This window comes from Lynx canadensis, chromosome X, assembly GCF_007474595.2.
Source record: "Lynx canadensis isolate LIC74 chromosome X, mLynCan4.pri.v2, whole genome shotgun sequence".
Lineage (NCBI taxonomy): Eukaryota > Metazoa > Chordata > Mammalia > Carnivora > Felidae > Lynx > Lynx canadensis.
In genome coordinates this window covers 109,060,619-109,082,015 of record NC_044321.2, presented here as the reverse complement: position 1 = coordinate 109,082,015, position 21,397 = coordinate 109,060,619, and positions in this window count along the sequence as shown.

Here is a 21,397-nt window from a genome sequence, read left to right as displayed (position 1 = left end):
TTATATCTTGATTCCTTTCATCAAATTTTGTGTAGCTTTCTGCATTTGATCCTATACATGTTTACATGTTTACTACATATTTCTTTTCTTCGAAGCAATTTTATTTTTTTTTTTAATTTTTTTTTCAACGTTTTTATTTATTTTTGGGACAGAGAGAGACAGAGCATGAACGGGGGAGGGGCAAAGAGAGAGGGAGACACAGAATCGGAAACAGGCTCCAGGCTCTGAGCCATCAGCCCAGAGCCTGACGCGGGGCTCGAACTCACGGACCTCGAGATCGTGACCTGGCTGAAGTCGGACGCTTAACCGACTGCGCCACCCAGGCGCCCCGCTTCGAAGCAATTTTAAATGATATTGTGTTTTTCATTTCGGTTTCCGTGTGCTCATCATTGCTGTGTAGAAACTCGTTAGAATTAATTAGAAGTATGTTGTTTATTTTCCACATGTTTGGATATTTTCTGGTTAATTTTCTGTTATTAATTTCTAGTTTAATCCAATCGTGATCAGAAATCAAACTCTGCGTGCTTTCAATTCTCTTAAATATTTTTAGATTTATTTTATGATTTTAGGAAGAGCATTACTCTGGAGTGTTTCTAGAGGCAGCCAGTATGGGTGATAAAAGAACTGGGTCCCAGGTGCCTGGGTGGCTCAGTCGGTTGAGCACCCGACTCTTGATTCAGCTCAGGTCATGATCTCGCAGTCATGACATCAAGCCCTGGGATGGGCTCCATGCTGGGTGTGGAGCCTGCTTGGGATTCTCTCTCTCCTGCTCTCTCTACCCCTCCCCTGCTCATGCACTCTTTCTCTCTTTCTCTCTCTCTCACTCTCTCAAAATAAATAGATAAACATTTTTTAAAAAGAACTGGATGCAAGTCTTGTGATGAATGATTGAAAGAAACATTTGTAGTTTAGAAAACAAGACTTATAAAGGAGATGTAAGAACTCCTTCAAATACTTGGAGGTCTACCAAGCTTAAAAGGGATTAAACTACTGCTTTATTATTCCATTGTTTAGAATTCAGGCCAATGAGCTGAAACTATTCTTGGTCAACATAAGGAATGGACAGCCTTGACAAGTGATGAGGCTCCCACCATTTTAAGTACCGAGAAGCACGTGGAAATTAATTATTGGTTGGAGATATTGTTAAATTAAGTTTTCCATGATGGAGCCATTAAACTTCAGTGGCCTGAGTGATCCTTTACAATCCCAGTCTCATGTGCTTCCAAGTTCACCCATGTTTATGTTCATTATAAAATTAAGTAATTTTATTTTGTAATTTATTTGGATACCTATTTTTTGTACAAGAAGCATAAAACTATGCTCAAATGTGAATATATCTTTAAAATAATGTAACATTTGAAGGTTCTTGTAGACAGCATACAGTTGGGTGACGTTTGCACAAAACTCTATCCTGCTAATTTCTTTCGATTGCCATTCTTATGCCGTCTACGTTTAAAGTAATTATTGATGCATTACAGCTTAAGTCTGCCATTTTATTCTTTGTTTTCTGTTTGTTCATTTTGCTTCTCATTCCTCTTTCTCTTTTCTTGTTTTCCGGTAGGATGCTTGAGCATTTTTTAGGAACTCCATTTTTATTTACTTACAGTGTTTTTGAGTATATGTCTCTGTAGAGCTGTATATCATTTTATTTTATTTATAATTTTAATATTTATTTCATAGTTTTTTCAATGCAATATACACGTGTACATATTACAGTTTACTGGTGTTAGCACTTAAATCCATGGAGTGAAGTAGAGAAACTTTACTTCCATTTAGGTCCTTTTATCCTCCTTCCCTTTAAATATAAATAAGTTAAGTATTTCCTCTATGTACATTGAACCCACATCAGATGATGCTATAGTTTTTGCTTTAACCATAAAATAGGATCTTAAAAACTCATGAGGAGACAGTGCTTCTATCCTATTTACTGCTACTTTTTCTCACTCCATCAGTCTGTCTTCTTGCCTGGAGGCCCATCCTCCTCATGTTACCATTTCCTTTCTGGTTTTAGGGGACTCCCGGTAGCCATTCTTTAAGCGTAGGTCTGTTGGCAACCAATTCTCTTAGATTTCCTTCATCTGAGAATGTCCTTGTTTCACCTCATTCCTAAAGGATGTATTTGCTGGATACAGAATTTGCAGTTGACACTGAGTGGGAAAGCAGAGGGCCAGGAGGGGATCAGAGTGGTGGGACGGAGGGTCAGCTCCCCACCCACCCTGCTGAAACTGGGAAAATGAGAGGGGCACTTTGGCTGAAGGAAGGTGGGTGTTGTCCAAAAGGTGTCCTATTCTGTGAGGCCACCCTTTTCCTGGCCTTGGCCCAGGGGGAGCAAGCTTTTCTTTGTTGACGGTTCTGGGTTTCAGACTTCTCCAGTGCCCCTGTAGGGATAAGTGGCAGGCAAGGAGCAACCCGGAGAACTCATTGCCATGTCTTTCCTCAAGTCCTAAGGTCCCCAGGCAGCCTTGCTTCCATCTTTCAGAAATTTCTGTTTGAGATGTAATCAACATACAATAAAATGCAACACTATTAAGTATACATTTTGAGGAGTTCTGTTAAAGTTACACATCTGTGCAGCCATCACCACAGTCAAGATATAGAACATTCCATCATAACAGAAAGTTCTTTTGTGCCTCTCCCACTCACTCCTTCCCTCCACACCCATCCGCAGGCCACCCCTGATCTGTTTTCTGTCATTACAGATTTGTTTCTGGTATTCATTCCCTTGGGCAATCCACAGCCTTGAACATAGGCTGGACTCCATGACTTACATATAATAGTAACACTTACATTTATCAGTAACACTTACATTTAATAGTAACACTTTTTAATTGTAGCCATCCTACGGGGTGTGTACTGATATTTCACAGTGGTCTTCTTTTGCATTTCCCTTATGATTAATGATGCTAAGTATCTGTTCATATGCTTATTTGCTATTCGATATCTATTTTCTTGTAAAGTGTCTATCCAAATCTTTTACCACCTTTTATTTTACTTATTTTTTTCATTTATTTTTTTACTTTAGAGAAAGAGAGAACACATGCGAGGAGAGGAGAGGGGCAGAAGGAGAGAGAGAGAGAGAGAGAGAGAGAGAGAGAGAGAGAGAACCTTAATCAGACTCCAGGCTCAGCGCGGAGCCCAACAGGGATCTCAATCCCCTGACTCTGGGATCATAACCTGAGCCAAAATCAAGAAATGGATGCTCAACTGACAGAGCCACCTAGGCATCCCTCTTTTTCCCCCTTTTAAAAATTAGGTTGTCAGGGTACCTGGCTGGCTCACTCGGAACAGCAATAATCTTTGCAATATACTTCTGTCCTGAGCATGCAGTGAAGGCATGCACACAACTTGTGTCTTTCCAAGGCATCTGCTTTATTCAGTCACCAAGCAAGGTTAACATAATTATAAAGCAGGTTCAGGATTCCCAACTCAATGACACTTCACCATGTGTTTAACTTGGTTTCTTACATGTCACACACAAAGCAAAGCACAAGTCACACAACAAACAAGATAGAACAGGGGGTAGGAAGTTCACAAACCAAACACGTTATCAGGCTGCAGGCACACAGTTGAGATAAGGCCTCAGTCTGGTCCAGGCCAGCTCTCCGGGCTTACTGTTTATTTATGTTCAAGCAGTGACAGATCTCAGGTCTGTTCAGAGATCGATCAGGCAGAGCCCTGGGTAGCAGCTGCCCTTCTGAAGTGGTCAGACATAGAGAGGTCAGTGTCTGAGGAGTCTGACAGTTTGCTGCAAAAAAATCCTCTTTTTAAAGGTTTTTAATCAGTCTTGGGCCTCTGCAGACCTCCTCTGTCTCTGCTGGTTATCAGTTCTGAGGGTCTCATCAGCTGGCGCTGGTCTCTGCGATATCTGGTGTTAGCTTCCATGCCCTTAGCTGTTACGCCATCGCTTGACACAGGCTCCTGCTTGACATCAGTGACTCCATCTTGCTCTCCACAATTTCAAAGACCAGAAGGTTTTAATCTTGATAAAGTGTATTTGATCAGTATTCTCCCTACGGTTCATGGTTTTTGGTCCTGTGTGAGAAACCTGTGCCTGTCCCAAAGTTACCAAGATCTTCTCCTATGCTTGACTTTAGAAGTTTTATAGTCTTCTTTTACATTTTTTTCATGTTTATTTTATTTTTGAGAGAGAGAGAGACAGACAGACAGACCATGAGTGGAGGAGGGGCAGAGAGAGAGGGAGACACAGAGTCCGAAGCAGGCTCCAGGCTCTGAGCTGTCAGCACAGAGCCCGATGCAGGGCTCGAGCTCACAAACCGTGAGATCATGACCTGAGCCAAAGTCAGACCCTTAACCGACTTGGCCACTCAGGCACCCCAGAAGTTTTATAGTCTTAGTGTTTCACTTTGATCTGTTACCCGTTTTAGAATAATTCTAGCTTGGCTTCCAGAAGTGTCTGTGCACAGGGAGAGAACTTTCCTGCTCTGGCTGAAAAAAAAAAAAATTGCGTCCCGCATAAAAGACAATGTCCATTTCATTTATCAGACACCATTAAGGAGGTATAATTGACAGAACATATTTAAAGTGTATAATTTAATAAGTGTTGTCATGTATATCCTCTTGAAACCATCACTGTGCTCAAGTGAATACATCCATCACTCTCGGGTCTCCTCACACCCTTTGTAATTTCTTCCTCCCACGCTTTCCTACCTCCCACACCTAAGCGGTCACTGATGCACTTCCTATCATGATAGATTCATAGGAGGAAGGGCCACTCACCAGGAGCTACAATTGTGGAGGGACATAGCCATTGCCAAAGACACAATGACAAGTCAGGGTTGTAAGAGGCAGGGAGGCAGGGAGGCAGGGAGGCAGGGAGTAAGAACCTTGGCCTCTCCCCTCCCATCCTTGGATTTCGTGACGTTGCTTACCATTGGCCAAACCCAACTACCAGCGAGAAGGCAAAGGAGGTCAGGTAATGCAATCTATGAGGTGCAGCCTTCTAGGGCACATAGCACATAGAGACAGTCACCTGCACATAGCATGTCCAACAGTCCTCTTTTTTCAGGAACTGTTGATGGAAAAGGTCCAGCACTGGTCAGCCTATGGGCTTGTGATGTGAAGAGAGCAGAACCAGAGCTGTCAAGACCAGCCAAACAAGTAAGTGCCTCCCTATGTAGGAGGAGGTGAGGGGTGCTGGGCAGAGGGCAGCCCCTCTCTCCTGTCCTATGTGCCATCATTAAAGATGGTGTTGAAACCCCTTCTCTGTGTTTGTACTGTGCGGGGACATTTTTTCCAGTCTTCATTTGTGTTCCTATGTCCACTGTGTGTGCTGCTGTTACAGACATATCGACTTGGTGTTTCCATGTAGGAAAAAGGGAAAAGATGAGACCCATGGACCAAGTGGAGAGCAGGGAGGGTGGTCTGCCAGTCTTTTCCTGCCACAGTAGAGTAGGCATGTGGTAAGGGTCTTGGAGGCATAGGCCAACAAAGTCACAAATACATCAGTGTTACTCTGCATTCTTCACCTTTGATACACGGTCCATTTTCTTGCTTTGCAGACATTGCTGGAACCACAAAGCATGTCTTACAGGCCTCCAGTATTGGAGTCTGGGAACCCCTTGGCTCATTCCCACAGAACTTCAGCTTCAAGCCTGGGTTTCCTCAGCCATAAAATGGGAATCATGCTTTGCTATGAGGAATGTTGCAAGGATCAAGAGAGATTATCTTTGTAAAGTGCCCAGCATGCAGGAGATAGTCAAGGGATTAGCAGCCCATATCCTTAATCCACATTTCGGGGCAGAATGTCCCGAACCTTGGTTTAGCATTTCTTCCTAGCCAGCCATCTTCCCGCTCCCTACCTCCCACCCCCACTCCTCCTCGTCCAAGCTCTTCAGACTTGATCATCATTTCCTTTGTTTGTCTTTTTTCCCAAGGGCACCAAGTTTCCTCAGGGATTAAATGGGCTTCTCTTTGGAAACCACACTTCTGTAATCTTACTCTGTAATCTTACTGTGAAACAAGAGGTGGCCCAGGACCCCGGGCTTTTCCTTGCTCTGAGCCATGTTCTGCCCCGGTGAACTTGGTTATGTGGAGGCTGACGTGGCTCAGTACCCAGAGCCTGTGAGGACTGTCTTTTCTTGTATAAGGTCACTTCTTTTCTGGGCAGTGATTAAATCATTGAAGATCAGGCAAAGACTTGACAATTAGAGACTGAGGGGTGGGGGGTGGAGATGACCAAATACAAATATGAACTATTAGAAAATGTTCTCAAAGAGACTTTTTAAAAAAAAAATTTTCTTAAGTTTATTTTTGAGAGAGAGAGAGAAACACAGTGTAAGCAGGGGAGGGGCAGAGAGAGAGAGAGAGAGAGAGAGAGAGAGAGAGAGGGAAACACTGAATCCGAAGCAGGTTCCAGGTCTGAGCTGTCAGTGCAGAGAGTCTGACCCAGGGCTCGAAGTCACGAACCATGGGATCGTGACCTGAGTCGAAGTCGGACGCTTAACCAACTGAGCCACCCAGGCACTCCACTCAAAGAGACTTTGACCTTCATTCTCAACAGACATCTCTGGTTATTCTCTTTTTCTATATGCACAGGCTTGATCACCAGGGTGGTATCATGCATCTGATGTCAGGAAAAGCTACATAATTTGCGGGGCTTCAGTGCAACATGAAGATAAGTCTCTCATTCAAAACCTATTAAGAATTTCAAGATAACAATAGCAAAGGTTCAGACCAAACCCGGGCTTTGTTTGAATGCACAGGATGTACATTCATGAGGCCAGCCCCACACCTAAGATTCAAACCCCTAAATTTCTATTTGGTTAGAAACCAAACACCCAACCCCGCTTTTGTAGAGCACGTTGACATTCCAACATTCACCATAATTTATTAAATAATGTAACAATCTAGGAATGTGGGGATCATTGTTATTTTCTATCTGTGACATACTGAGGCCTTACATGTTTAGAAAAAGTGTAACCCCAAACCGTTTATTTGAGCCATGGCACTCAAGTTCTTTTACCAGGTGATTTGATGGTGACCAAGGGCCAGTCATTACCCAGATTTATAATCTGCTCTTGACCAAAATGTTGCTGATTTGCTCGACCAAGAAAGTTGTGAAGGTGAACTATATCTATAAAACTTCTCTTACCTTAGAAACCCTGTCATCTTGAATGCCTTTATTGTAGGCTGGGGGAAGACATCTGTGAGTTATTTGGTTTAATGAGCAACCTCACTGAGAAGAGGCATTTAAAAAGGGCAAAGGAGTCCAAGAAGGGTGACTGTAATTGGTGGTAATCTCCAAACGTGGAAAAGTACTCACCCAAGGAAGGGGAAGGTTACTCTCCTCCAAATTTATGACGTCTGGCTCCTTGGATCATTCTTGAGTTGACTTCTAGGCGGGACAAAAAATTTGCTATAAATTAGGAGTGATGTATTCCACATCAAACGAAGTGTTTTCTTTCTCCTTGTTATTGTCCTTATTGAAAAGAGAATGAATTGTCATTGGAACTTTAAGGCAAGGCCATTGACTTAAACCCTGTGGACTACCTCTGGAGGAGGCACTTTTGCTAGTAATTGATGAAAAAGCACAACATATAAAAAGGCTGGATATGCTAAATTTCTGTTCTATTCGAAATGACTGTTCAAACAATAGATGTGATATGTGCTAATGTAAAAGGTCTAGAGACTTCAGAAGTATACAATCAGATTTAAGATCACTGAGAATCCACCTACCTAGAATTATACTGGTAGCATTTTAGTGAATTTGTAGTTAAGCTTCCCTAACTCCCTAGCTAGACTGGGCAGAAAGTCTGGGTGTCTCTACCACACTATTACATTAAGTGGCACAGAAGAGCCTAGTTACTGGCAGATTTCCAAAGAGCAGACCTATGAGCTTCTGCTAGAGGTTGCCTCACAGAGTCAGACTTTGCTTGGACCCTTCTCCATCTGATGATGCAGTAATTGATGTCTGGGCAAGGAATTCACCGGAGGGGGCAGAGTTAAGAGATGCCAGCTGGAAGTATGATGGGAAAGGAGCAGAGGGAGAACAGGACTGTTCTTAGTACACAAAGGAACCTGTGTAGCCTCCCATTCAGAGGGCAGCTTCATCCCTTCTCTAAATGTACTCTCTATGGGGCACATGGCTAGCCCAGTCATGGAGCCTGGGACTCTTAATCTCGGGGTCATGAGTTTGAGCCCCATGTCGGTTGTGGAGCCTACTTAAAAAATAATATAAACAACCAAGCAAACAAACAATTGACCCAACAAACCCAATTTCTTCTCTTCACTACTTCCCCCTTGGATGCTAAGTGGCTTCCTCTCTCAGGGTCTTTGTGAAGTGAGGATCTGTGCCAACAACAGAAGAGAAGCCCTATTTAAAAACAATTATAGGTGGGGGGCACCTGGGTGGGTCAGTCAGTTAAGCATCTGACTCTTGATTTTCCCTCCGGTCACCATCTCCTGGTTTGTGAGATTGAGCCCCGCGTTGGGTTCTGTGCTGGCAGCACGGAGCCTGCTTGGGATTCTCTCTCTCCCTCTGTCTCTCTCTGCCTCTCCCCTACTCGTGTTGTCTCTGTCTTTCTCAAAATAAATAAACTTAAAATATATATATATCTGGATGGGGAAAGGCACTCCTTCCCTCTGCCCCCTGCTGGAAATTTCAGGCCTGTACTTGACCCTCGAGTGCCATCCTCAGTTCTCCTAGTGACTAGGTTGTTTTTTTGGAGCCTAGGTTCCAACCACAGATGGGAGACATTCGCCATGAGAAAAAATGTAGCTGTGTGTGTTCTTTCCTGTAAGAAAAAGCATTCCCGTTAAACCAGCCGATACAGGTACCCAAGCAGCAACAGTCCTTTTGGAAGAGGCACTTACTTGTTGGAAATGACCAAGTCATTGTTGCTGGTTGTGGAGGAGATGGTAATGAGCACACAGCCAGAGCTCCCAATGACTTAAAGCCTGACCGGGACCAAGAACTGTGCCCGGCATTTCATCTGTCTCCATCTTCTCAAAAACCCTATGGGATAAGTAACTACTCTCACCTCCATTTTCACAGAAGAGATTGATTATTCCAGCATTCATCATCATAGCTGACGCTACACCTTGTTTCTGTCACCATCTTCATGCTAGTTGTTCACACACCGAAACTTTAGCTTCTCTAGGGGCCATTTTGTTGCCCATAGTCTAACATGGCACCTTAAAATTATCCCAGCAGCCATCGTCATGCCTCTCGTGTTACATCAAACCTTCACCTTATTGCTGCCTTTCTCATCATGTTTGCTATTTCCCACCGAAGTTTATTATTTAGGAGTCTTATTCAGGAGTCAACACTATGTGGTTGCATCACCCTGAAACGATCTTATCGTGGCAGTCATCTTTGTTCTTGGCCCACACTGCCATATGACCCTTTGAAGTAGCTGTCTTCATACCTAATGTCTCACACTGAACAACTGCCTTACTTCAGCCTTCATCATCGTGCTGTGGTCATGCATACAACTTCAGCTTAATCTGTGGTCATTCACCTAGTTATTATCTGATACAATGCCGATTCAACTCCAGTGGTCCTCTCCATCTTCAGGCTGATTGTCTCACCTGCATGTCGTCCTTATTCAAAGACATCTTCTTGGTAGTTGTGCCATACTGAATCTTGACCTAGTCCATCAGTAATATTCTAGATTGTGGACACACCTTAAATCAAACCTTATTCCAGTGACGTTAATGGTTGTTGGGTCACACTGAACTCCAGCCGTTCTCCACCAGTCCTCTTCTCGCTTGTGTTGGCTTGGTGAACCCTAACTGTATCTCGGCTCTCATCTTCATCCTGGTTGCCACTCACTGAACCTCAAAGGTATTCCAGTGTCCTCTTGATGCTTTTGTTGCAGACTGTTTATTCACTTTACTCCAGCGATCAACTGAATGCTTGATATCACCAAGCCAACACAAGCAAGAAGAGTACTGGTGGAGAACCTTGTATCATACTGAATCTTCACCTTGTTCCAGCAGTCCCCATCGTGTTGGTTGTCTCATAAGGATCTTTAATCTAATTCCTATGGCCACCACTACACTTGTTGTCCCTCACTCAAGCATAATCTTATTCAAGCAATCATGACCCTGACACTGTTCAATCTTATGACACTTACCCCAGTGGTCATCTTCAGGTCTGTGGACTCCCACTGAACAACAGCCTGATTGGGGGGGGGGGGGTCAGCTTCATGTTTGATGCCTCACAGTCAACCTTATCCATCTTCCAGTGGTCCTTTTCGTAACTGCAGTCTCACACCAAACATGTCCTTACTCCAGAGGATCTTCACATTTGTTTTCTTAGACTGAACCCTAACGTTTTTCCAGCAGGCATTTTATGCTTGTTGCCTCACACCGAAGCTTAAACACTTTTGTAATTCACCCGCTTGTTTATTGCTGCACACTGAACCTTGCCCGTATTCCAGCAGATGTCTTCAGACGAATTGCCACATGTGGAGCACTAATCGTATTTCAGGTTTGTCATCTCGTTCTGACCTTCTGTTATAACTGTCGTCAACATGCCTGAGCATCATGCTGAACCTTCATTCCAGCAGTAATCAAATCAGCACGCTCATTCCTCACATTGACTGTAACTTTATTCCAACACCCAATTCCTAGCTTTGTATTCATTTTAAGCATAGCTTATGCATTACTCGAATTATTTTTTCTAGTTCCAGAACTCTTTTTTTTTTTTTAATGGTTACTTACTTATTTTGAGAGCAAGAGCGCGCGTGCAAGTGAGCATATGGGCAGAGAGAGAGGAGAGCGAGAATCCTAAGCAGGCTCCCAAGCTGATAGCGGGGAGCCAGACGAGGGGCCCGACCTCATGACCTGAAGCAAAACCAAGGGTCAGACGTTTAGCTGACTGAGCCACCCAGGCACGCCAAGAACTCTATCTCTCTTTATTTTTAATTGAAGTCTAGTTGACATACAGTGTTACATTAGCTTCAGGTGTACAACATAATGATTGGACAAGTCTATACATCCCGCTGCGCTCACCGCAAGTGTAGCTCCCATCTGTCCCCATGAAGCGCTCTTACAATATCACTGACTACGTTCCCTATGCTGTACCTTCCACGCATATAACATTCGTCCCATAACTGGAAACCTGGGCCTCTCATCCCAGCTTTTTGTTGCGCACTCGGAATCACCTTAATTCAGGGGTTGTCTCTACAGTCACCAACTCACGCTGAACATTAACCTTATTCCAGTCGCCACTCTTCACACTATTGTCGCACTCTGATCCTCAACCATAATCTCTCAGCCGTTTTCTTGGTTGCTGTGTCACACTGAATGTTATCCTATGCCTGCAGTGACCTTCCAGCTTGTGGTCACACTCAAAGCCTTTGCCTTACTCCAGCCGTCAAGTTCATGGTTGTTGCGTCACACTAAACTTTATTCCCCCAGTGATCTTCTTTCTTGTTGTTGCACACCAAACCCAACCTCACCCACCAGTCAGCTTGGATGCTCCTCGTGTCACACTGAGGAACAAACTCACTGTGGCATTTGTCATCATCCTCGTGTTAAACTGAAACAATCCTTTTCTGAGAGGCCATATAATTGCTGAAGCTGCCCGGTGAACCTTAACTTCATCCCTACAGACACCTTCAGGGTTGTTCTTCACACCAAGGACAGCCTTATTTCAGCACTCATCGTACTGAACTTGGTGTCTCGTGCTGAACCATAACCTTTTCCCAGTGAGAGTTGCCTGCTTTTGTAGTACAATGAACAAACGGTCATCCTCATGCTTCTGCTTTCAACCTGAATCTTAATTTCACTCCAGTGGTCACCTGCAGAAGTAATGCTGCACCTTCTGACTAGTCCACCAGTCGGGTCTCTAAGCCTGGTATCAAACACTGAACCCTCACCTTATTTCAAATGCCATCTATAGGGGCGCCTGGGTGGCGCAGTCGGTTAGGCGTCCGACTTCAGCCAGGTCACGATCTCGCGGTCCGGGAGTTCGAGCCCCGTGTCGGGCTCTGGGCTGACGGCTCGGAGCCTGGAGCCTGTTTCCGATTCTGTGTCTCCCTCTCTCTCTGCCCCTCCCCCGTTCGTGCTCTGTCTCTCTCTGTCCCAAAAATAAATAAAAAACGTTGAAAAAAAAATTTTTTAATAAAAAAAAATGCCATCTATACTTGCTGTCTCGCTCTGAACATTAACATACTTACGGAAGTCATTTTAAAAAGTAAATGTGGATGCATTTGTTTGGTGCTAAACATTTAAAATAAAACAATCTCCTGGGGCGCCTGGGTGGCGCAGTCGGTTAAGCGTCCGACTTCGGCCAGGTCACGATCTCGCGGTCCGTGAGTTCGAGCCCCGCGTCGGGCTCTGGGCTGATGGCTCAGAGCCTGGAGCCTGTTTCCGATTCTGTGTCTCCCTCTCTCTCTGCCCCTCCCCCGTTCATGCTCTGTCTCCCTCTGTCCCAAAAATAAATTTAAAAAGTTGAAAAAAAAAATTTAAAAAAAAAAAAATAAAACAATCTCCTGAATTGTTATAGTTTAAAAATAAAATTTTCCAGGGCACCTGGGTGGCTCAGTCGGTTAAGCAACCGACCTCGACTCAGGTCATGATCTCAAGGCTCGTGGGTTCAAGCCCCGCATCGGGCTCTGCGCTGACAGTTTCTCTGTTCCTCCCCTGCTTGTTCTCTGTCTCTCTCTGTCTCTCAAAAATAAATAAACGTTAAAAAAATTTTTTTTAATAAAAATAAAATTTTCCAGTGCGCCTGGGTGGCTCAGTCCGTTAAGCATCCGACATTTGGTTTTGGCTCAGGTCATGATCTCACAGCTCATGAGTTCCAGCCCCACATCAGGCTCTGCACTGGCAACATGGAACCTGCTTGGGATTCTCTCTCTCTCCCTTTCTGTCTGCCCCTCCTCTGCTCTCTCTCTCTTGCTCTCTCAAAATAAAAAATAAACTTAAAAAACCCCAAATTTTTCCATTCTCTTTTAGAAAAACACTGTAGCACAAATCAACTCAGTGAAAACAGAATTACATTTAAAATACATCTAGAGGGGCACCTGGGTGGCTCAGTCAGTTAAGCGTCCGACTTCGGCTCAGGTCATGATCTCACAGTCTGTGAGTTCGAGCCCCGCGTCAGGCTCTGTGCTGACTGCTCAGAGCCTGGAGCCTGTTTCCGATTCTGTGTCTCCCTCTCTCTCTGCCCCTCCCCCGTTCATGCTCTGTCTCTCTCTGTCTCAAAAATAAATAAACGTTAAAAAATAAATAAATAAATAAATAAATAAAATACATCTAGAAAGCAGGGGTGCCTGGCCGGCTCAGTTGATAGAGCATGCAACTCTTGATGTCAGGGATGTAAGTTCAAACGCCACATTGGGTGTAGAGATTATTTAAAAACAAAATCTTAAAAAAATGTTTTTTAACTTTAAAATTTTTTAATTTAAATCTGAGTTAGTTAACACATAGTGTAATAATGATTTCAGGAATAGAATTTAGTGATTCATCACTTACATAGAACACCCAGTGCTCACCCCAACGAGTGCCCTCCTTAATGCCCGTCGCCCATGTAGCCCATCACCCCACCCAACACCTCACCAGCAACCCTCAGTCTGTTGTCTGCATTTAAGAGTCTCTTATGGTTTGTCTCTCTGTTTTTTGCTTCACTTCCTCTATGTTCACCTGTTTGTTTCTTAAATTCCACATATGAGTGGAATCATCTGATAGTTTCTCTGACTGACTGACTTTGCTCAGTTAGCATAATACAGTCCAGTTCCATCGACATTGTTGGAAATGCCAAGATTTCATTCTTTTTGATCACCGAGTAATATTCCATTGTATATGTATGCCACATCTTCTTTATCCATTCATCAGTCGATGGACATTTGGGCTCTTTCCATGCTTTGACTACTGTGGATAGTGCTGCTATAAACATTGGGATGCATGTCCCCCTTCGAATCAGCATTTTTATATCCTTTGGATAAATACCTAGTAGTGCAATTGCTGAATCATAGGGTAGTTCTATTTTTAATTTTTTGAGGAACCTCCATACCGTTTTCCGGAGTGGCTGCACCAGCTTGCATTCCCACCAACAATGCAAAAGGGTTCCCCTTTCTCCGCATCCTCACCAACATCTGTTGTTGCCTGAGTTGTTAATGTTAGCCATTCTGACCGGTTGAGGAGTGGTTTTGATTTGTATTTCCCTGATGATAAGTGACGTTGAGCATCTTTTCATGTGTCTGTTAGCCATCTGGAGGTCTTCTTTGGAAAAGTGTCTATTCATGTCTTCTGCCCATTTCTTCACGGGATTATTTGTTCTTTGGGTGTTGAGTTTGGTAAGTTCTTTATAGATTTTGGATACTAACCCTTTATTGAATATGTCATTTGCAAATATCTTCTCCCATTCTGTCGGTTGCCTTTTAGTTTTGCTGATTGTTTCCTTCACTGTGCAGAAGCTTTTCGTGTTGATGAGGTCCCAAAAGTTCATTTTTGCTTTTGTTTCCCTTGCCTCCAAAGACATGCCAAGAAGTTGCTGCAGCTGAGGTCAAAGAGGTTGTTGCCTGTTTTCTCCTCTGGGATTTTGATGGCCTCCTGTCTTACGTTTAAATCCTTCATCCATTCTGGGGCGCCTGGGTGGCGCAGTCGGTTAAGCGTCCGACTTCAGCCAGGTCACGATCTCGCGGTCTGTGAGTTCGAGCCCCGCGTCGGGCTCTGGGCTGATGGCTCAGAGCCTGGAGCCTGTTTCCGATTCTGTGTCTCCCTCTCTCTCTGCCCCTCGCCCATTCATGCTCTGTCTCTCTCTGTCCCAAAAATAAATAAACGTTGAAAAAAAAAATTTAAAAAAAAAAAAAATAAATCCTTCATCCATTTTGAGTTTATTTCTGTGTCTGGTGTAAGAAAGTGGTCCAGGTTCATTCTTCTGCATGTTGCTGTCCGGTTTTCCCACTACCATTTGCTGAAGAGACTGTCGTTTTTTCCACTGGATACTCTTTCCTGTTTTGTCGAAGATTAGTTGGTCACACGTTGGTAGGTCCATTTCTCAGTTCTCTGTTCAGTTCCATTGATCTGAGTGTCTGTTCTTGTGCCAGTACCATACTGTCTTGATGATTACAGCTTTGTAGTATAGCTTGAAGTCTGGGATTGTGATGCCTCCTGCTTTGGTTTTCTTTTTCAAGATTGCCTTGGCTATTCAAGGTCTTTACTTGTTCCATACAAATTTTAGAATTGTTTGTTCTTGCTCTGTGAAGAATGCTAGTGTTATTCTGATAGGGATTGCATTGAATATGTAGATTGCTTTGGGTAGTATCAACATTTTAAATATTCATTCTTTCAATCCATGAGCATGGAATGTTTTTCCATTTTTTGTGTGTGTCTTCTTCACTTTCTTTCATAAACTTTCTATAATTTTCAGCGTATATATTTGTCACCTCTTTGGTTAGGTTTATTCCTAGGTATTCTATGTTTTTTGGTGCAATTGTAAATGGGATCGACTCCTTGATCTCTCTTTCTTCGGCTTCATTATTAGTGTATAGAAATGCAACTGATTTCTGTACATTGATTTTATATCCTGCAACTTTGCTGAATTCATGTGTCAGTTCTAGCAGTTTTTTTGTGGAGTCTTTTGGGTTTTCCACATAGTGTATCATGTTATCTGCAAAGAGTGAAAGTTTGACTTCTTCCTTGCCGATGTGGATGCCTTTTACTTCTTTTTGTTGTCTGATTGCTGAAGCCAGGACTTTCAACACTATGTTAAACAACAGTGGTGAGGGTGGACATCCTTGTCACGTTCCTGACCTTAGGGGGGAAAGCTCTCGGGTTTTCCCCATTGAGGATGAGATTAGCCATGGGTCTTTCATATGTGGCTTTTATGATGTTGAGGTGTGTTTCTTCCATCCCTACTTTCTTAAGGGTTTTTAATCAAGAAAGGATGCTGTATTTTGTCAAATGCTTTCTCTGCATCTGTTGAGAGGATTATGTGGTTCTTATCCTTTCATTTATTAATGTGATGTATCACATTGATTGACTTGCACATATTGAACCAGCCCTGCATCCCAGGTATAAATCCCACTTGATTGTGGTGAATAATTCTCTTAATGTATTGTTGGATCTGGTTTGCTGTATCTTGTTGAGAATTTTTGCATCCATGTTCATCAGGGAAATTGGTCTATGGTTCTCCTCTTTAGTGGGATCTTTGTCTGGTTTTGGAATCAAGGTAATGCTGGCCTTGTAGAATGAGTTTGGAAGTTTTCCCTCCCATTCTATTTTTTGGAACAGCTTCAAAAGAATAGGTGTTTACTCTTCTTTAAATGTTTGGTAGGATTCCTCTGGAAAGCCATGTGGCCCTGGACTCTTGTTTGTTGGGAGTTAAAAACAACATATGAAAATATATAATAAAATATAATATAAACAAAAACATATATATATATATATATATATTTAGAAAACAAACATACTCATAGTAGGTTAGTAAGTATGATATGTAATTGCTGGTAACAAAACCCAACACAAATAAAACACAAACACAAACATTTGTGTTTTATTGTGTTTGCATGCATCATAAAAAATAAAAACATGTTTTAAACTTTTCCAGGAGATGAATATAAACGTATAAACAGACTATTTTCTTACATCATACATGAGAATAAACTCAAAATGGATTAAATACCTAAATGTGAGACCTGAAACCATAAAACTCCTAAAAGAAAACATAGGCAGTTATTTCTGGGACATCAGCAATGTATTTATGGATCTGTCTCCTTGGGCAAGGGAAACAAAAGCAAACATAAACTACTGGGACTACACCAAAATAAAAAGCTTCTGCACAGCAAAGGAAACCATCAACAAAACAACAAGGCAACATACTAAATGGGAGAAGATATTTGCAAATGATATATCTGATGAGGAGCTAATATCTAAAAATATACAGAACTTATACAACTCAACACCAAAAAACCAGTCTGATTAAAAAATGGGCAGGAGGCTTAAATAGACATTTTCCCAAAGAAGACATACAGATGGCTGTATGTAGACACGTGAAAAGATGCTCAGCATCACTAATCATCAGGGAAATGTAAATAAAAACCATGATGAGATTTCATCTCCCACCAGTCAGAATGGCTAGTATCAAAAAGACAAGAAATAACAAGTGTTGGCGAGGATGTGGAGAACAGAAAACCCTGGTACGCTATTGGTGGGAACGTAAATTGATACAGCCACTGTGGAAAACAGTGTGGAGGTTCCTCAAAAAAATTAAACATAGAAATAGCATATGATTCAGTAATTCCACTACTGGTTATTTATCCAAAGAAAATAAAAACACTAATTCGAAAAGATACATGCACCCCTATGTTTAATGCAGCATTGTCTACAATAGCCAAGTTATGGAAGCAGCCCAAGTGTCCACCAACAGATGAATGGATAAAGATCTCTCTCTCTCTTTCTCTCTCTCTCTCTATCACACACACACACACACACACACACACACACACACTGGAATATTACCCAGCCATAAAAAAGAATGCTATCTTGCCATTTGTGACAACATGGATGAACCTATAGGGAATTCCGCTAAGTGAAATAAGTCAGACAAAGACAAAATACCATATGATTTTTAGACAAAATATCACATGATTTGCACTTACATGTGGGATCTAAAATGAACAAACAAACAAAAACAGACTCTTAAATACAGAGAATAAACTGGTGGTTGCCAGAAGAATGGAAGATGGGAAGATGGGCAAAATAGATGACAGGGAATAAGAGATACAAATGTACAGTTATAAAAAAAATAAGTCATGTAGATGAAAAGTACAGCATAAAGAATATAGTCAATAGTATATTGTAATATAACGTTGTTCGGGGACTACACTTACGGTGAGCACTGAATATTGTACAGAATTGTTGACTATGTTGTACACCTGAAACTAATATAACATTCTATGTCAATTATACTTTGATATTAAAAATACATATAAATAGAAAAAACTGTCCCTTGTTTCTTTTTGCCGCAAACTTTCTTCTGTATTCAGTGATAAAACTTTTTACTTTTCAAAAGCGTATGACAGCTCTCAGTATGAAGTTCTCACCGTAACATTCACATTTCGTTTTATGATATACACAGCAGGCATTCATGATGCGTTTTTAAACGGAATAATTTAACGTCCAACCCGGGATGCGGCCATGTAACCAGAGAAGACGTACAGCCAGGAATGTACCACATCAGACTGTGCATGCATGCAATGCTGTGGTGTCTCACTTGCTCCCTGCTCACACACAGTTGGGCCTGAAGGTAACTGCACACTAGACTTATAGCTTAGGAGCCGTGTCCAGTGCCTGATTCTGCTACAGAAATGCGAGCTGAAGCAGGGCTTGAATTTTGACCGGTCTGAATCTGCATATGAGCAGATTCATTCTCTGCCACCAGAATCTGTTCCACAGAATGTTCCATCCCGCTGAGAGTCAATGATTTCCACGATCACTTGTTTTAATAGAATTTATCCTGCCACCTTTGTCCATTACTAAGCCGTTTGCAATCAATGCTTTGCTCCTTCCCCGTTTCATTCCTCAATTATCCAGTGCGATGTGATTTCTGTAAAGGACCTGGTCACTGAGTGTAAACAGAGGAGGTAGAGATGAGAGCCCACTGCCCCCTTGGGAAGGGTGCTCAGGCCCCCAGGTCAGCTCTAAGGTGCAGGCGCACTTCTCCCCCCCACCTCCACACCAACCGAGACTGGTAGCAGTCCTTTTAAAAAAAAAAAATTAATGTTTATTTATTTAGGACAGGTAGAGGCAGAGCACGAGAGGGGGAGGGGCAGAGAGAGAGAGGGAGACACAGAATCCGAAGCAGGCTCCAGGCTCCGAGCTGTGAGCACAGAGCCCAATGCGGGGCTCGAACTCACAGACCGCGAGAGCATGACCTGAGCTGAAGTCGGTCGCTTAACCGACTGAGCCACCCAGGCGCCCCTTATCTCACTTTGAACGTAAACTTATTCCCAGGTCTGCTTCGTGCCACGTCTTATAGTGAAACTTACCCTTTCCAGGCTAGAATCCTAATGGGCACCTGTAGACAACACTGGGTGCCCAGGTGTCCAGGCTGGCAGCCTGACCCTACTATTCCTGAATGCCTAAGAAGGCATATACCTGCACGCTGCCTCAAGGAAGAGGCTCCAAACGGCATATGCTTGATATCGGGAGAATTACTAAGTCCCTGAATCACATAGAGATCCAATCAAGTATACTTATCCCAGGAACCACTCCTTAGGCCATGACCAAGAAGCAGACTACCCCTGTACAAGTTTATGTGATGTGGTTTCAAATCAAAAGTAAGACACTCAAATGCTACAAGCCCACTTGAAACCATGGATCGTTTACTCCTTGAGGGAACTAGGTCATCACATTATCAGGTACAGAGAAGAAAGGGAAACCTGAATGACTTTTGTAAAGTGAAATGCAGAGGGCTCCCCGAGGCTTCAGAGATAAAGTTCTGGTAAGCAACGCCCCTTTGAGGCAATGGAAGTGCCCCTGTGAGAAAACCAAAATGGCAAATGGGTTCAGACTACCAACAGCCAACGGCTTTTAGCAGAGAAAAAAGGAGAGAGCCGTTTTCTTGAGGACAAACCCACTTCTCCATACTAAAGATGTTCAAAAACTAAATCCTGTAGCAACACGCACCTTTACTATGAGCAAATGACTTGTACTAAGAGGCTTTCTGGCATCACGTGGAAGAAGTGACACTCAGTCCCACCTTTACCAATAGGGGTGACCCCTCCCTTGTGTATGGGGTAAGGTCTTGGTACGGCTGTATTAATCCAACAACTCGTTGATGTTTTTAATCCCAGGGGACTTTGAAAAGGTAAATCAGACTGTAGGGGCATGAGAAAGTTAAGACACGCCCTCTAAGGGGAAAAACCAGATTCCAAAGTTTGGAGACACTATTGCCAGAACTCAGTGCATCAAGGAGATCAGAATGGAACTTGAAGATTGAGATGGATAGAAGGCGCATCCTGGTTTGGACTTACCACTCGCATGGAAGGTGTCGTGGACACAACAGAGAGATTTATTCAACTTCTTGTAGTTCTTCGGCAGCTGGAGTGGTTGAAGGATAAGGTGGAAGTCGTATTCAGAGGGGTGGTTAGGTTTCTCTATTTCACTGTTTTGTCTTCTCTAGACGCTTGAGCTCTGGGTCAGTTTAGGTGGGAGTCAGAGCGGGGGCTTTGGTAAAACTAAGAGAACAGGAATTTTGTTTTGAAAGGCAGTAAGACAAGGGGAGTAGTTTAAGGAAGATGGAAAAGCCTGGAATGAGGTACAGAGTATTATTCATCCTGGACTTTCTTCCACGGCACGTAGCACTTCAAAATGCAAGCCATGTTGAAAGGTGAGGACAGTGGTAGGAGTGTCCAGGAGAGCGAGGGTCACGGATGGAATCCGCCATGGCCCTGTTGAAAGGAAATTCTGAGTGCCGCGGTGACTGCGTACATTCAACACAAACTACTCATATTGTTCATTTCGAATAAAAATCTCGAGAAATTCTTCAGTGACTCAGTAGTTCTGTATCTTTTGAACGTAAACTGGTTTTCTAATATATGAATCAGGTTTCCAGGTAATCCTTGAAGATAAAATTTCAGTGTCGAAAATCAGTGTTTCATGTGTATCAGGGATTGTGATGGGTTCCGCTCACCCAGAGCAAAGATGAGTATTTTCGTTATCTTTGGATCCTCAAAAAATGTGAACTTAGGCCTTGCTAGACCTCTGAGAAGTCCTGTCTGGCAAACCAAGATGGAAAAGCTGAATAGAGAATAACTTATCCATCATCACACCGGTGAGAAAAGAATCTACGACCACCCTTCAGTCCCAGTAGTTAAAATTCCAGAACTCGGGGCTGGCGACGGGGAGTGGGGGGGAAGGAAGGGGCGGAGTACACTGATTAATGCTAAGGAGAGGCTAGGAGGTGAGCTGTCTGCACATGTGTTCCACATCTGTTACAGAGGGACTAGAAAAGAAGCCGGGGCTGCCCAGGGCTTAAGTGTGAGCTTTGGTTATGGACGAGATTATTCAGCCCATATCCCTAGGCTAGAAATGACAGCAGGCTTCACAACCTGCCAGTGAGCCACTAGGGGCTGATTCACCTGTGTGTCCCGATTGCCTGGACTTGACCCTGGGTAGCCTCGTCGGCACACTCTGAAGCAATCCCCGCTGATTCAGCAGGGCCACAGTCGCAAACACCTCAAGGCATCCAGTGCAGGCTCTCTGCTTTCAGGGGGATAGACCACTATGGAATGCTCGGATTCTCGGCTGGGTATGGAGACTCTAGGTCTCTCCTAGGTCATTTGGCCTCCTGCTTGTACTGCCGGCCTTGACAGCTGGGCAGCTATTAACAACTGCTATATAACATCCAGAACGTATTCCCAAAAACACTTCCTGCCGAGGGAGCAAGGAGTGCAAAAATGAAGGGAGGCAGAATGAGGAG